At 39.4% G+C, this 16,865-nt stretch overlaps 1 long non-coding RNA gene across 1 annotated transcript; it reads left to right on the top strand.

The window, feature by feature from the left end:
- Positions 1-9,415: 9,415 nt before the first annotated feature.
- LOC122134319 lies at positions 9,416-16,745 on the top strand. Its single transcript, XR_006153246.1, has 3 exons — positions 9,416-9,802; positions 16,243-16,558; positions 16,665-16,745. It is a non-coding gene; the product is annotated as an uncharacterized LOC122134319 (long non-coding RNA).
- Positions 16,746-16,865: the final 120 nt, after the last annotated feature.

Genomic DNA, 16,865 nt, shown 5'->3' with positions numbered 1-16,865 from the left:
CCGTGTTTCCTGATGATATCTCCCAAGGGTAACATGTAAAGCATGAAGAGTAACGGCCCTAGTACTGAGCCTTGAGGTACTCCATACTGCACTTGTGATCGATATGATACCTCTTCATTTACTGCTACAAATTGATGGCGGTCATATAAGTAAGATTTAAACCATGCTAATGCACTTCCATTAATGCCAACAAAGTTTTGTGCGATGACGGAGTAAGTCGCAAACTGGGAGAGCTCTGTTGAAATCCTACCCAAATTCGATTATTACGCATTTAATCATCACAGTTGACTTGAGCAAGCCTGTGTGGAAGTGTACTAAACATGGGGTGTGCAGGCTAACCAAAATGAACAGCATGCTGCTAGCAACGCGCCGCTAACCTTGGCAGATATGGAGAAACTTCTCAACTCGATGGAGGACCGCATTATTGCCAAACTATCTGCCCAACTCTCTGCTGACTGAGCAACTATTGACCGACATGACCAGACTATCCAACAGATGGAAACGTCACTTAATGATATGGAGAACAGACTACTAACCCTTGAGTCAACCTGCATTACCCTGTATAGAGAAAACGAGGCCCTTAAACTTAAGACGGATGATCTTGAATATAGATCGAGGCGCAATAATATACATATTACTGGCCTACCTGAAAAAGTTGAAGGTTCGCGCCCAACTGCTTTCATGGAGGTATTCCTGGAAGAAACCTTCGGCGCAGAGGCTTTTCCCTCACCTCCTTCCATCGACAGGGCACACAGAGTAGCCATCTTACGCAGGAAACAAGATGACCCTCCGCGTCTGTTCATTGCACGGATCCACCGTTATCAAGACAAGGAGCGCATCCTGAAATTGGCCAGAGAGGCTGGGTCCCTCTATTTTCGCAGTTCTGAGATACACATCTTCCCTGACTACAGCGCAGAGGTTTCCAAGAAAAGAGCAGCATTCTACACAGTGAAGTCTCAGTTGAGAAACGCTGGATTCGGATATCGGATGTTTTTTCCAGCTAAACTTCAAGTCACGGACAAAAACGGGCAGAAACTGCTTTTTTCCTCCACTGAAGAAGTTTCAGCCTTTCTTCAAAACAACCGTCCAGGTATTCCTCTCACTCCCTCTACCTCATGAGACACTGATTTTGATGGCGTTAAAACTACTCTGAGACAGAGGCAGCCATCCTGTTGCTGGTGAGCTTCGTGTTTCATCGCTCCACTGCGATGTTTAAGTTTGTTGACATCCGTATATCCTCTGGTTGGACAGTGCTGCATAATTTATAAGACCTATTAGCTTTCTCTTGGTGTTTTTATGCCTCTTTTTTTTAAATGTTATATAGTGGTTGCCTTTATAGTATGTGTTTTATTTAATTGTTATTTACTTTTAATAATAATTATTTATTTATTTTATTTATTTATTTTCCCAAATGTACACATTTGCGTTTTGTTTATACTCTTATCATTAGTCGAATACACGGTCTAATTTGAAAAACACTTAATTTACAATGCAGCTTTCAGTTCAATGTTTTACCACGGACCCCCGTTGGTCTTTTGTTTTTTAATTTCACATTGTAACCCACTAGGATAGAAGCGCTTCCCTTTACATACAGTATAATTTACTCTCATACACCCTTGCACGCATGCACACACATACACAATCACAAGTACAAATGTACACATTTACAAACATTTTGACTACATACAGCATGACTATAGCGTACAATTGTTCAGTTTGTTTTTACCTGACACACAGTGCCTTTGCACAGTTACACATTAAAAGCTGTAATAATCTAATTGTTTTGTTCCTTTGTAAAACAGAGTTCAAATGTAAGATCGATGTTCTCTAAGCCGGCAGCTCTGAGTTCTGTTAGAGATCCCTGGCCCTTTACAGATATCCATGTTTTTTTTTTTTCTTTTCTTTTTTCTTTTTTAATTTTTTCCCCTCCTTTCAGCCCTCACCCATGCCGCTACTCACTATGAAGACCCCCATAATCCTCTAAAGCATGTCATCTAAAACTAGTTACAATCAAAGTCGGCCCATTCACTTTGTCTCTCTTAACACCAAGGGTATGAATACCTGGGTGAAAAGACAAAAAACAACATCTTATCTACAACAATTAAACTCAGACATAGCCTTTTTGCAGGAAACCCATCTTAAGAATGACCATGTCAACTATCTTAAAGGTGCCATGTGTAAAAATTGAGGTAAAAATATCCAAAAAATGACCTACACGCATCAAAAGAATGAGAAGAAATAAGGGCGATGATGTCATAAAAAAATGTCAAGTTATAGTGCTGCAGAGATATCAACCTTAATTAGCATTAGCATTACTAGCCACGGCCCGACAGGTGTCGTAATACCAGTTTCGGCCATGGGAGGCGGTATGCGGGCAACATAACCTCCAGCCAACCTGCAATACACGAATAACTCGCACGGCTTGTGGGCGTACTGGAACCTGATGTCAATCGTGTGGAAGGTACAGCCCCACTACTTCATATCAGTTCAGGGAAGAGAGCGGAAGGATGGCTGAAGCCCTTGGCAATAGACACCTACCACCACCACCCGCTACAGGGAAATAACCGCGCTCCAAATCACAAATCAAATCCGATAAGAAAAGGAGCCGAACCAGAGTAAACATCAGCACTGCTTTCCATCGCTGGAGACAACTGATGGACTTCAAAGAAATGAGGTTCGACTCCATTGCAACATTTCTTTTGGATTGGTAAGTAAGATGCTGTTAGTATTTCGCTAGAAGTTTGTTTTATATGTTTGCGTATTTTTTTCGGGAAGTTATAACATAGAAATGTATCGAAGGCTGTTCGATAAACGTGCTAATGTTAGCGATGGCTAACCGTAGCTGCGTTTGATAATTAGCTAGCTATAACTTACCCACAGATCCGATCCGGTTTTCACCTGTTATCTACCAAAGCCCGTCTCTACCAAGCTGATGCTAAAATGTAACATTACCTAAGAAGCTTGAAATGTCTTCAATGATAATGAACCCGAGAGAGAGAGAGAGAGAGAGAGAGAGAGAGAGCGCCCCGGCCGCGCGCACTCACTCACTATATTCAGAGCGGTCAAGTTTTTGAAAGCGTGTGAAAAGAGTCAATTGCATGTGTCTCACGGTGAATGCTTGAGAGTTGGCAGCTCTGGTTACGTTGGTTGGCGCTAGCTTGGTCAACATCAGCTGTCTGATGTTGACCAATGATGTTGACAGAATGCTGTCTGTCAAATTAATTTAATTCAAATAATGTGTATATACAGCTCAAAATGTAATATGAACAAAACGAATATGAACATATTCACTGGTAAAGATGAAGGGGAGTAGCTTGAAGATGTCATGTTTTCAAAAAAACCCTTGACATCACCCAACGTTCCTCTGAAGGCAAAACGTCCTTTAGGCTTCGGCTATGGCTCTAGGGTTGTTGTGAAGGTAGGGGCGGAGCATAGAGACTATGCCGTTTCTCGTTTGTTACTCTAGAGTAGACCAATTCACTTTATTGAGGCATACTGCCCCCATCTGGTATGGAATGTGGAGTATGACTTGATTTTTTTGCCAGACATTACACATGGCTCCTTTAAAAAAGGCTGGGTTGGTCAAGTGTTCCACTCCCAGTTCAATGATAAAGCTAGAGGGACAGCAATTCTCGTACACAAGGACATTCCCTTTCAAGCTGAGTAAGTAATTTCTGATAAAAATGGGAGATTTGTCATTGTAGCAGGCCGGTTATTCACCAGTCTTGTCATTTTGATCAATGTCTATGCTCCTAACTATGATAATTACAACTTTTTTAACAAACTGTTCTCTGCCATTCCAGGTGATAGCAATTATAAGTTAATAATAGGTGGTGACTTTAACTGTGTACTCAGCACCGTGTTAGACAGATCATCTAACAAGCCCCAACCCCTCTCCAAATCTTCAAAAGTTGTCAATGATTTCATAGCTCACAATGGTGTTTCGGACATTTGGCATTTCAAATTTAATAAAACAAAATATTCTCCTTCTTCTCGAATGTCCATCACACTTACACTCGCATTGACTATTTTCTTCTAGACAATAGACTTCTGGGTCATGTTAGTTCTTGCACATATCATAGTATTACGATCTCAGATCACAGTGCGGTCTAATTTTACGTAGCTCTACCCAGCTGCCATAGACCCTCGCGCAATTGGAGGCTTAATCCCCTCCTCATTGCTGACGAACAATTTGTAAATCACATCTCTTCTCAAATTAACTTTTTCATTGAAACCAACACCTCCCCAGAAATCTCCCAGTCAACCTTTTTGGAGACTCTCAAGGCCTATCTTCGAGGGCAAATAATTGAATACTTGTCTAGGACAAAAAAGGCAAGAGACTCAAAATTCAAGGACATCTCGTGAGCCATTGCAGAGATTGATAACCACTACTTCTCTCCGTCTCCAACACTTTTCAAAGAGAGACTGCGATTACAGACAGAATACGACTTACTCTCCACAGATAAGGCCATTTATTTACTCAATAAAGCACAATCTAGAGTTTACGATTCAGGTGATAAGGTTGGCATGTTACTTGCCCAACAAGCTCGCCAAGCCCAATCATCTCGCCTTATACCTAAGATTTATAGTCAATCAGGAGAGATTGTGACAGACTTTTTGGAAATTAACGACACCTTCAAACAATACTATAGTAAATTATATAGCTCTGAATATGATGGTAACTTTTCTCAGCTCAACCACTTCTCTGATAACCTTCACTTTCCTTCTGTTCCAGTTGAACAAAATTCATTACTGGGAGGTGCAATCTCTAAATCAGAGATTCTAAAAGCTATCAATTCCTTGAAAGGCAACAAGGCTCCTGGTCCAGACAGGTATTCCTCCGAATTTTATAAAAAATTTGCACCCACGCTACGCCCGCTGCTCCAAGCCATGTTTAATGAATCCCTGTCATCCGGACAGCTCCCCAAACCTTACGACAAGCCGCAATCACGCTTCTACCAAAATATGGAAGAAATCCACTTCAGTGCTCCTCCTATCTCCCAATCTCCCTGCTGAATGTGGATTATAAAATTTTATCTAAGGTCCTGGCGGCTAGATTGGAGATCATTATCCCACAAATTATCGCAGCAGACCAAACAGGCTTTATCCTAAATAGGCACTCTAGCTCAAATTTAAGAAGACTTTTTAATATTGTTCATTCCCCTTCATCCTGCTCTCCGGAAATGGTTATATCTCTCGACACTGAAAAAGCATTCGACCGAGTTGAATGGCAATACTTGTTCGCAACCTTAAAAAAATTCGGATTTGGACATACCTTCATCTCCTGGATAAAACTCCTTTACTCTCATCCTACAGCCACAGTAATTACTAATGGACAGCAATCAGAGTTTTTCTCTCTTGGCAGAGGCACACGTCAAGGCTGCAGTCTGTCTCCACTGCTTTTCGCCATTGCCATTGAACCACTGGCCATTGCTCTTAGACAATCTGGGGATTTCCAGTGCGTAGAGCGTTGGGGCTTTACACACAAATTATCCCTATATGCAGTCGACATTCTTTTGTATGTTTTAGACCAGTAATTCTTAAAGTGTGGTCCGTGGACCACTAGTGGTCCGCCATTGCCCCCTAGTGGTCCGCGAAAAGATGACCTAAACTAGGCAAGTGTTTATAAAATCGTCACTTATTTAAGTAGATTTTTAATGTACTTGCGAAACAGTTCTTGCCATTCTGTTTTAATAACGTAAAAATGGATCGGTGGCTAAACCAAAGAGGAGTCAAAAGAAAAGATCAAGCGTCCACTGAATGCAGCAAAACTACAGCACCACAAAGGCCCACTGAAGCCGGAACCGAAGATACCAAGTCACGGCCACTGGCCACCACACTCCCGCATACCAAACCATGTGAGAAAGTTAAGCGAAAATATCACAATGAGTACATGAAGTTTGGATTTTTCTGGACTGGGGATCTTGAGGATCCTAGACCTCACTGTGTTTTGTGTTATGAAATATTGGCTTAATGAAGCAATGAAACCATCGAAACTCAAGCGTCACTTTGAGTCTAAGCACAAAGATTGTACAGATAAACCAGTGTCATTTTTTGAGAGAAAACGTGATGAGCTTGAGCGACACATGAGTAAAAACACCTCACAGTTTTGAAAATGCAAAGGCTACTAAGGCATCATACAGAGTGTCTCTACTCATTGCAAAAACGGGAAAACCCCATTCAATTGGAGAGACTCTAGTTAAGCCTGCTGCAGAAGTTATGGCAAACGTAATGTTAGGGAAGAAAGCTAGTGATGACATGCACAAAGTACCTCTGTCCAATGACACTGTCCAGCGACGCATAACTTTAATGTCCGAAACTGTCCAAGAGCAGCTGATCACATGATTACACCAGAGTCCCTTCTTTTCTCTTCAGCTGGACGAATCCACGGACATTGGTAACGAGGCAAATCTTCTGTGTTTTGTGAGATACATCCATGCGCGCTCAGTCCACAAGGATTTAGTAAATCCCTTCCAACGAACACCACAGGAGAAGCGATCTTTGATGCACTAAATGCCTTCATTGTGCATAATAAAATTGACTGGAAATGTTGTGTTGGAGTTTGCACTGATGGTGCAACTGCGATGACAGCCAAACACAGGGGCCTGGTAACGCGTGTGCGTAATGTTGCTCCATCCTCTGTGTCAACTCATTGCTGCATTCACAGAGAACAGCTCGCGGTGAAAAAGGTGCCAAGTTGCCTTAAAACTGTTTTAGACGAGGCAGTTAAAATAGTCAACTCAATCAAAGGCAAGGCCCTCAACTCGCGTCTTTCTAAAGTCCTGTGTGAAGAAATGGGGAGTGAGCACACAAAACTTCTGTTCCACACTGAAGTGCGCTGGTTGTCCCGTGGCAAGGTCCTGTCTCGTCTCTTTGAACTGTGCGATGAAGTAAAATTATTTCTGCACCAAGCTGATGAACTGTATGATCGACTTCATGACTTTATGGGCTTTCAAAACTAGCCTTTCTTGCAGATATTTTCAGCATGCTCAATACGCTCAACTTAGCACTGCAAGGAAAAACGGTCACAGTCTTCACTGTACAGGACAAAATTAAAGGGGCCCGCACCAAATTAAAGCTCTGGTGCGCACGTATCGATCGCCGTGAATTTGACTGTTTCCCCACTCTAGCGGACTTTCTTCTCGAAACTGAAGAGACCCTGGGTGACGACACCGTCACAGCCATAAAGGAACATCTACAAGGCCTTCACATGCAGCTGGGGAAATACTTTCCAGAGCTAGATGTGGACTTTGAGTGGATCAGAAATCCGTTTGGCGACATCATTGAGCAATGTACCAAGCTCTCAATACAGGAAGGCAATAGTCTTGTGGACATTGCATCAGATGGAGGTCTCAAAATGTCATTCAAACAACAGCTCTTAACAGACTTCTGGGCTCAGCTCCTTCCTGAACATCCAAAGCTTGCAGAATCTGCCCTCAAAGTGCTCATGCCCTTCCCAACTAAATACAACTGTGAAGTTGGGTTTTCCACACTGGTTGGTTTGAAAACAAAACAGCGCAACAGACTAAACGTGGAGCCTAGTATGAGACTGAAACTCTCCTCTTTGGAGCCAGACATTCAGAAACTGATGTGTGATAAGCAGCACCACCCGTCTCATTAATATTCACGTTAAGTTTTAGATGGAAATCTCAAAATCTAAAATCCACAGATCTATTAGTTTTGTAATGTACTAGTTTTTGTTTCATGTGTAAAATCCCAGTAATTTCAGTGATATTGGACATTAAGGGGAACATTCTTTTCAGCATTTTATTGTTACCATCGTTACAACCATAGACTTCCTATACCCACCACCTCAGTTTTAAACTAATGGCTCTTTGGAATGGCATTAAGTGGGACCTAGGCTGTTACAGTATGTTTAATTGCAGTTTTTTTTTCCACATGTGCAGTTTGTTGTTCATATTAACTGCAACTCATTTCACATTTACTTTTTCAAATTAAATAAAAATTAATATAATAATTTCTGATCATATCATTGCATTTGTGTTTGAATAATTAGTTTTTGACTTGAAACAGTTGCATATTAAACTTAAATTTAGCTTATCCTTCCTATTTTGTTGGTTTTTGGGGGTGTGTTAGAGTGGGATTCTGTTAGGTGGTCCTCAGAAAAAAACTGGAAGATAAAGTGGTCCTTGGGCTGAAAAAGTTTGAGAAACACTGTTTTAGACCCACTAAATTCTGTTCCCTTCATTCTCAATATCCTAAATCAATTCGAAAGCCTCTCTGGCTATAAAATCAATTTTGAAAAAAGCGAGATGTTCTCTCTGAATCAGGCAGCCACTTCAATCCCTGCATCACATTTTCCATTTAGAATTGTCAATAAGGGCTTTAAATATCTTGGGGTAGAGATTACTCCTGCTTTTTTGTCCCTCTTCACTAAGAATTGTAATATTTTGTTTGAAAAATGTAAAAAAGACATGGCTAGATGGATGAATCTCCCGCTGTCCCTAGCAGGCCAAATCAATCTTATCAAAATGGTTGTATTACCAAAATTTAAAATAAAAAAAATAATTCTTTATTTCATTGGAGAGAAGTATATCTTCCTTTATCTGGAACGATAAATCACCCAGAATTAAAAGAAGCTCCCTCCAAAGACCTAAAAAGCTAGCTGGCCTAGCTCTACCTAATTTTATTTATTATTACTGGGCATGTTATATAAAGACAATGTTACACTGGATGGGGAGAGGGGGTTCCAGTGGGAGCGAGGCCTGGTTGCAAATGGAGATTGCCTCTAGTTCATTTGATCTAGGCTCCATACTTTGTGCCCCATCTCCTCCCCCTCGAAGCCAATTCTGCGCTAACCCAGTGGTCTACCACTCTATTAGAATTTGGTCTCAGTTTAGAAGACATTTTATGTTCCAGATAACGTCGGTGCATTCTCCCTTAATGAATAATTATAATTTCCCACCTTCCCTCTCAGACTCTACCTTCGTAACTTGGTCCTCGAAGGGTATTAAACATCCAGAAGACGATGCATTTAGATGTCCAGGGATTTGCAGAAAAGACGTGGAATTCACAGCCAGGTGACGTCAAAGACGTCCGTTCAACTTTCATTTTGGAACTATTTTTCAACCATGACGGGACGTGTCGGAGGGACGTCTTTTCAACGGTCATTAAACGTCCATATGTTTGCTGGGTGCCAGCATCTTGCGCACACTGACATTGCACGTGCAAGTGTGAACTTGAATTTCCTTGCACCAAGCACACTCTATTACTCAACCATTCGTCCATGCTTCTTTTTCAACCCCATCGTTTTCCCACTATTTATATCATCGACACAATATTGTCATATCACCCAACCCCAACATACATTGAAGAACCAAACAACAATACACACTTTATATCATCGACACAATATTGTCATATCACCCAGCCCTAACATGCAGTGATGCTTTAAACAGCTGATTAACGACTGCTTTCAAGTTCTTTTCCTGAATTCACTTTTCAGACTTAAAAAATAAGTATGAAAGGTCTCTTTTTCACCTTAATAGACTGGTTTTCTGTCACCATTTGACATTTTCCCCCTCAAACGCTGAAATGACAACGCAGACAGTGCGTGTTTAGACTTATCGGTTTGCCCTCGGTGGTCCGATCTTGTCAAGCCGCTGAATTTAAAACGCTGGCGGACTGCCAGATCTTTGTTAGCTGGGGAGTCTTCCAGATTACTTTCATTTCCAGCATCAGAGCATTTTCCTTCACTGCATCTGCATCTTCTTTTATCAAAAACTGAAAATGAAGCACGTCTTTATTTTTCTCTTTTTGCTGTTGTGTGTTTGTGGGCACGGTAAGACATTTATACGTTACGACATTTATATCTCTTTTTGCATAATATCACATTTATTAACTTAATTCTGAAGAAATTCAATTGCTCGTATTTTGCTCGACCATTGTAAGACATTTAATTGTTACAATTTCTCTTCAACGATAAAAATGAACGTGACAGGTTCAATCTCAACATTTCACAGCATTTTGCAACTTTAGGGGAGAGGGGCACAACCTTAAACCGGTCGCACCGGACGAGAAGCGCACAGTTCAAACAGTTAATTTAATCACCAAACAGGCATAAAGTTCTGCAAGAATTAATTAAGTGGCGCGAGTTTGGAAAAAGAAAAGACTGAGAGGAATAATATTAATAATAAAAAAGCCAAAAGAAAGAGAAAGAGAGATCATGGCTATTTGAAGCATAGGGAATTTATTAAATCCACAGAAGACAAACGTTCTGCTGAAAAATGCCAAATCTTACAGCCTAGCATTGCACGTTAAAAACGATTTGTGACATAACCTATATAATGTAATTTAATGAAAAACTAGCCTATGTGGGTGGGGTTCTGTGGCGCGGCAGGATTTGAGTCATATGTCGTTTAGATTATTTCCTAATAATTATCCAGCTGTTTTAATGACTCAATTTGAAAGCCTCACAATAAATAAATAAATAAATAAAACACAAAGCAAAAGTGGATTGTATTATAGACTAACCCCATAGTTTACACTCATGTTTGCCCTGCCTAATGTTACCTATTTATCTGAATGGAATCAGTCAGGGAAAAACAAAGCAGATTATTTATTACACAAACGTATTGTTTTAAAAATGTGAACAAATGTGAACAGTTTAAGCTTAACATCTACATTTTGTTACTTTTTTCGTAATAATCCATGAACTGGATGGATGGATGGAAAATTCAGCTGCGGGCGCCACCTTCTGGCGAGACGCGGGAATCATTCGAGACGACGAGTGGGGATGAGAACTATGGCGTCACTCTGTAGGCGGATCAGCTGTTAGCATGACATTGGCTCCCTCGACAAAAAGCTTATAGGATTTTTCCATAGGCTTTTAGATTATCGCAAAAAAATAAGCTCTGTATTTAACCATAGTTCATGAAACTTTTCGTCCATCAAGAAAATCTTCACAAAATAATATAACTTTGAGCAATTTTAAAGCCTAAATAAAAGCGTCAGAAGTTAGAAGCTAAACTTAGGATATAAACGAGCTACAGCACCACGGTCGCTCGACTTCGGCGTCACCACAGCCATGCTTCTCACAACTTTTTCAAACTTATTATTAACGTGTTCAGTGAAAAGGATTTACTCTGTATATGAACTTTAATCCATGCTACATGAACCTTTTCATATAAACTGCAATAAATACAAAACTAGAGCCAAACTAAAACTGAAATGAGACATTAAATAGTATAGTGATAAAATGAAATAATCATAACTAAGGGACATATGAAAGCATGTATATCTGTACATTTCGAAATAAGGTGCATTAAAAGTCAACAAATCCTTGATTTATATGAATATTTTACTTAAAAACGTGTCTCCACCGACTATTCAATAAAATTCTAGTGCATTTAATCTATTAAATAACAGCAGCATGAGCGAGTTTTGGATATGGTAAGATTAAACTTATTTTAGTGAATAAAGTACCACATTTAAGCTTTGTTAGGGTGGGTGCACAAAATGTTAAATCTAAGCCGGTAAATGTGGTGTTTATGTGGAATAATCGACTTAACATTACAAACCAAGAACCCACACACCACTAATAAATAGATAAAACGAGCATCTTCCATCCGAAGACTTGTGTTGCATTTCAGCGCAAAAAACAAACAAAAAAACCTTCGTCGACCAACAATATAAAATGCGGGAAACAATTAATTTGTTAAACTACAATTAAATGTATTACAAATTATACTATGACTGGAAAATACTGTAAATTGATAAACTGTTCGGCGTGATGATGTTATATTTCTCCGACAGGGCCTATAGTCCCATTTAGCAAGTTGTTAGCAACCGTCTTTTTTAAGAAATGTAACAGTTTTAAAAAATCATAAGTGGGTGTAACTGGTGTGTTTTATGTCGTAGAATAAAACGTGAAAGTATCTTGTGCCTGTGTGAACCACGGACCTTATTTTAGGTATTTAACCAAAATCCCATTCAAAAAACCCATTGAAACTTCTACTACACAACTAATTAAAACCAATGGAACTGGAAGTGCTAAAATGCTAACTCGAGCCCGGGTTTTTGCCTACAAAGTGACATCATACTCTATTTCCACCACTCTATTACCTAATTTCTAGTCCACCATTAATTAAAACCAGGGTACAAATAAAGAAATCCTGGCTAAATCCAGATCTGGATTTTGTTATATATGGGTATGTAGCAAATAGACAAGATAGGGTAAATAGTGGTGGAGGGGGGTTGTGTTACATTTGTGAAACAGGAGATTCCACATAGGGTGTTAGGCATAGGGAGTGAACATGAATATGTAGTAGTGGAGGTATGGGGTGTGGGGAAGAAATTTGTAAACATAAATTATTATAATCCATGTATAAGACTGCAATTAAACCAGCTTGAGGAAATAGAGGGACAAGATAGCAGTAATATTGTATGGTGTGGGGACTTCAATGCGCATAATACACTCTGGGGAGGTGAAAAAAGTGGATATTAATGGGCAAGTGATAGAAGAGCTATTAGAGGAGAAAACAACTAAAACAAGGATAGAGGTTAATACTGGAAGGGAGTCTGCACTTGATCTTACACTGGTGTCCACTGCAATGTGTATAATGAAGGAACGATAGGAAGTAATCACTATCCAGTATTGTGTAAAATCAACATAAATGTATCTGAAATTAATGAAGGAAGAGGGGGAAGATGGGTATTTGAGAAGGCTGATTGGGGAAAATTACAGAGGGAAAGTGACAAATATCTGAATCAGATTGAATATAATTGCAATGTAGAAATTCTGGAAAATAAAGTAAGACAGTGTATAATAACAGCAGCATTAGGTAAAGGTAATATAAAGGTAATATAAAGAGAAAAGAAGTGCCATGGTGGGATGATGAATGTAAAAAAGCAGCCAGAAGCCGAAATAAAGCATTCAAAGTAATGAAAAGAACGCATAATTTCATGCATATGATTCAGTATAAGTATGCACAAGCAATAGTAAGGAAAACCGTAAGACAAGCAAAAAGAATGTATTGGAGGAATTACTGCAGCTCAATTGGGAACACAACTCAGATAGGGGAAGTGTGGACAATGGTGGGTGGGGAGAGGAGAGATTGGAATTACCCGGTTTTGTGTAATGGAAACGGGATCGCAGTAACAAATAAGGTAAAGGCTGAAATGTTGGTAAATACATTTGTTAATGTGCACAGTTCAAATAATTTATCTAAAGAAGGGAGGAGACGCAGAGATGAATCTAGATCTGAAAATTTGGAGGCGCTGAGGGTGATATTATTTACATCGAGTATCACCTGAGCCTAAACAGGAGCTTTGTGCTGTAGTTATACAAATCGCATCTGACATATGTGATGGCTGGTAAAGCAGCTAAACTTGACTCAGTAAAATGCCGCGGGAAACATCGAGTATCCCCTGAGCGGATACCGGGATCTAACGAGGAATTGGTGTCGAGCATAAGAGAAATCATGGATGAGATGCAGTCTGATATTATAAGCAACTTCAACTCAATTGTCTCCGACACCGTGAAAAGAGAGATAACAGCAGTTCTAGAGCCTTTTGAGAGACGGATGGGTTCACTGGGAGAGATGGTCACAGGCCTCGAACGGGCTGCCAACTGCCACAGCGATCATTTGGATGAGCTAAAAACTAAGGGTAACAAGTTGACTGATCAGGTGGAAAATCTTTCCAAGAAATGCAAAGATTTGAAGGGACGGTCAAGGTGGAACAATATTCGTCTGGTAGGCTTACCTGAGGGATCCGAGGGCACGTGTATAACTCAAATCACAACTCAACCACTAAATAAAAGTACTTGACATCCACACCCAACCTGAACTTGACCACGCCCACTGCTCACTTCGAGAAAAACCTGGAGCAGGAAAACCCCCGCGCCCATTCAGTGGCTATGTTTACATGCACACTTTTTGTTTCAATCAGACTGAATTCATTACGATTGATGAATCTTATTGGAGTGTTTACATGAACGCTAAATAAAGTGATCGGGTTGATGTGCGCGTTTATATGTCACAAGCTGCAAATTGGATTTTTTTTTTTGACATGCGCACACTGCTCAAATAGTGAAAGTGAAAGTGAAAAGTGAAAGTGACATATAGATAATATCGAGTTTCTCACTGTTTGCACATAATAACCACTCTCCTACACGGTTTCTTTATTTGTTTTTAACAGCAGAATTAATATCTACCCGTTTATGGATAAATATACATATAAACCGCTGTGCTGCTCATATTTTTATCACACACACACAAAAAAAGCCCCTCCCAGCGCCCAAACCGGGTTGCCTGAACATCCAAAATCTGTTTATCCAAAACAAGGTTGTCCTGCTCTACTTCACAGTTGCCGAGTGAAAGGAGAGTTTTATAATGACAGGACACACATTTATACAACACTTTATTCAAAAGGAAGAGCCGCTCGTTCTATGTACGTTTTATGAACGTTTTTCAATCCGATTGAGCCATCAATCCGATTACAAATGGATTATTTGGGTGCATGTAAACGTAGCCATTGTAAAGGTCAGCAGTTTTCAAGTCCAAAACCAAATTAATCTAAAGGGACATAGAGATGGACATCCTACTAAGAGAGTACTGCAAGCTAACTGGGTAAAGGAAAGGGTGCCAAAGTTTAGTTTTGGATGGATAGGAGATGAGGCAGCTAGAGATTTGGAAGTGAGTGAAAAAGAATTCTGCCCAACAATTGTATGGCTTGACTTGCCAGTATGGAAGATTGAAACCATGGAAGTTGACTTTAAATTACATCAAATCAAAACAGTAAATAATAGTATAGACCCTGTAGCTGAATACTACAGATATGTGGATGATAATTACAGAGACTATATTCAAATGTATACAGATGGATCGAAAGATGGATCAGAAATTTTTATAGTTAATCGAGGAGGTGAGGAAAGAAAACAAACCAAGAATGATCTGAATGTGTATACAGTTGAGTTATATGCTATCATGATGGCATTAGAATGGATAAGAAAGGAGGACAAAATAAGTAAAGTTTTAATTGGAAGTGATTCATTGTCAGCACTGTACAGTCTCAGGCAGGTATGTCCAATAGCCGTCAGGATCTGTTATATGCAATATTGACAATATATACAAAAGTAAAGGAAAAATGTAATGGCATTCGACTGATCTGGACCCCAGCTAATATAGGGATATTGGTCAATGAGAGAGTGGATAAATGAGCTAAACAAGCAATTAAAAAAGAGAATACTGAAGTAAATATAAAGATGTCAAAATCTGAAGGGAAAAGTATAGTTTGGAAAGAAGCCATGAAAGAATGGCAACGTCAGTGGGACAGGGAAGCTAAAGGAAGACATTTGTATGCCATTCAAAATAAAGTTGGTACAGAGAGGAATTGGGGTGGGATTAGGAGAGAAGTAATAGTGATGACAAGATTGAGAATAGGACACAGTGATTTAAATAGTACATTACACATTATAGGGAAGCATCCTACTGGTTTTTGTGAATATTGTCAGACATTAGAAACTATTGAACATGCACTTTTAAGTTGCAGAAGTTATGAAGAGCACAGGAGAAATATGATGGAAGAATTTAGAAGAGATGGGTTTGCAGGGACAGGTATTAAAGATATACTGCAAAGTGGAGTGATTAGACAAAGCAGGAAAATTATTTGTAATTTCTTAATAAGAACGGGTTTGATGAGGAAAATCTGATCGAGGAAAACAAGCTGGAGGAAATAAACTGGAATAACATTGCAGGAGAATAATCCAGAAGATGGCGGTAATGCAACGCTATTGGATGCAAGCCGCCGTTAAACCTCAAAGAAGAAGAAGAAGAAGAAGAAGAAGAAGAAGAAGAAGAAGAAGAAGAAGAAGGGTATTCTCTAGACATTGAGTTGTTGTTGCTCTAGCACTTGTTATTGCTTTGCATTATGGAAACTAATGAGTGCACTTGATAATGTCCACCACTATAAATGGCTCTGTGCCCTCAAATAATGGACGATTTCAGACACATCCTTGATATCAACACTATATTGAGAAAATAATGTGCCTTTGGATCTTTAGAAGAAATCACTGAACATTTAACCATAGCAAAAGTTAATTTTTCTTCTCATTTTTTAAATCTCCCAATTTGTTATTTGGCAATTTACACACAGTGTATTAATCAAACAAGACCACATATTTGTACTAAACGTATGAAATTAATGTGGTGAAAATTAAATTAAATTTGCTGGCTTTATTAATAACTTGTTTACTTCTTTATTTTTTTGGTGTTAATACAGATACAGTGCCAGTGTCTGTGACAGAGGGAGATTCAGTCACTCTATACACTGATATTAAAACAATTCAACAAGAAGAGATTAGTTGGTATTTTAACGGCAGTCGCATTGCTGAAATCAGTGGAGATCCCAATAAGACCTGCACAGATGTTCAGTGTTATAATGGCACTGAGAGATTCAGAGACAGACTGAAGCTGAATAATCAGACTGGATCTTTAATCATCACAAACATCACAAACCACAGATTCTGGAGAATATAAACTACAGATCAACAGCAGCAGCGACAGTCATCTTCAGCTCTTCAATGTTTCTGTTTGTTGTGAGTCGTTATGTTCCTTATCTGATCCACAGTTCTCTCATGTTGTGTAGTTTGTTTGTTGTTTTCAGCAGAAAGATCCTCCAGCAGCTGTTGGTTTGTGTTTCAGATGTTCCTGAACGAGAGAAAAGAAAGTCAGTGAAGGAGGGAGATTCTGTCACTTTAGATCTGTAAGAAGTGAAAACCACAAATGATTTGATGAAATGGCTTTTTAACGACTTTTACGCATCGCTGAAATCAATGGAGATCTCAGTTTTATCTGTTCAGATGTTCAGTGTTTAAATGCTGAAGAGAGATTCAGAGACAGACT

The sequence above is a fragment of the Cyprinus carpio genome, chromosome A22 (genome assembly GCF_018340385.1).
Source record: "Cyprinus carpio isolate SPL01 chromosome A22, ASM1834038v1, whole genome shotgun sequence".
In the NCBI taxonomy this organism is placed as follows: domain Eukaryota; kingdom Metazoa; phylum Chordata; class Actinopteri; order Cypriniformes; family Cyprinidae; genus Cyprinus; species Cyprinus carpio.
The sequence above is the reverse complement of the archived record's forward strand: the minus strand, read 5'-3'. Positions and strand labels throughout refer to the sequence as shown.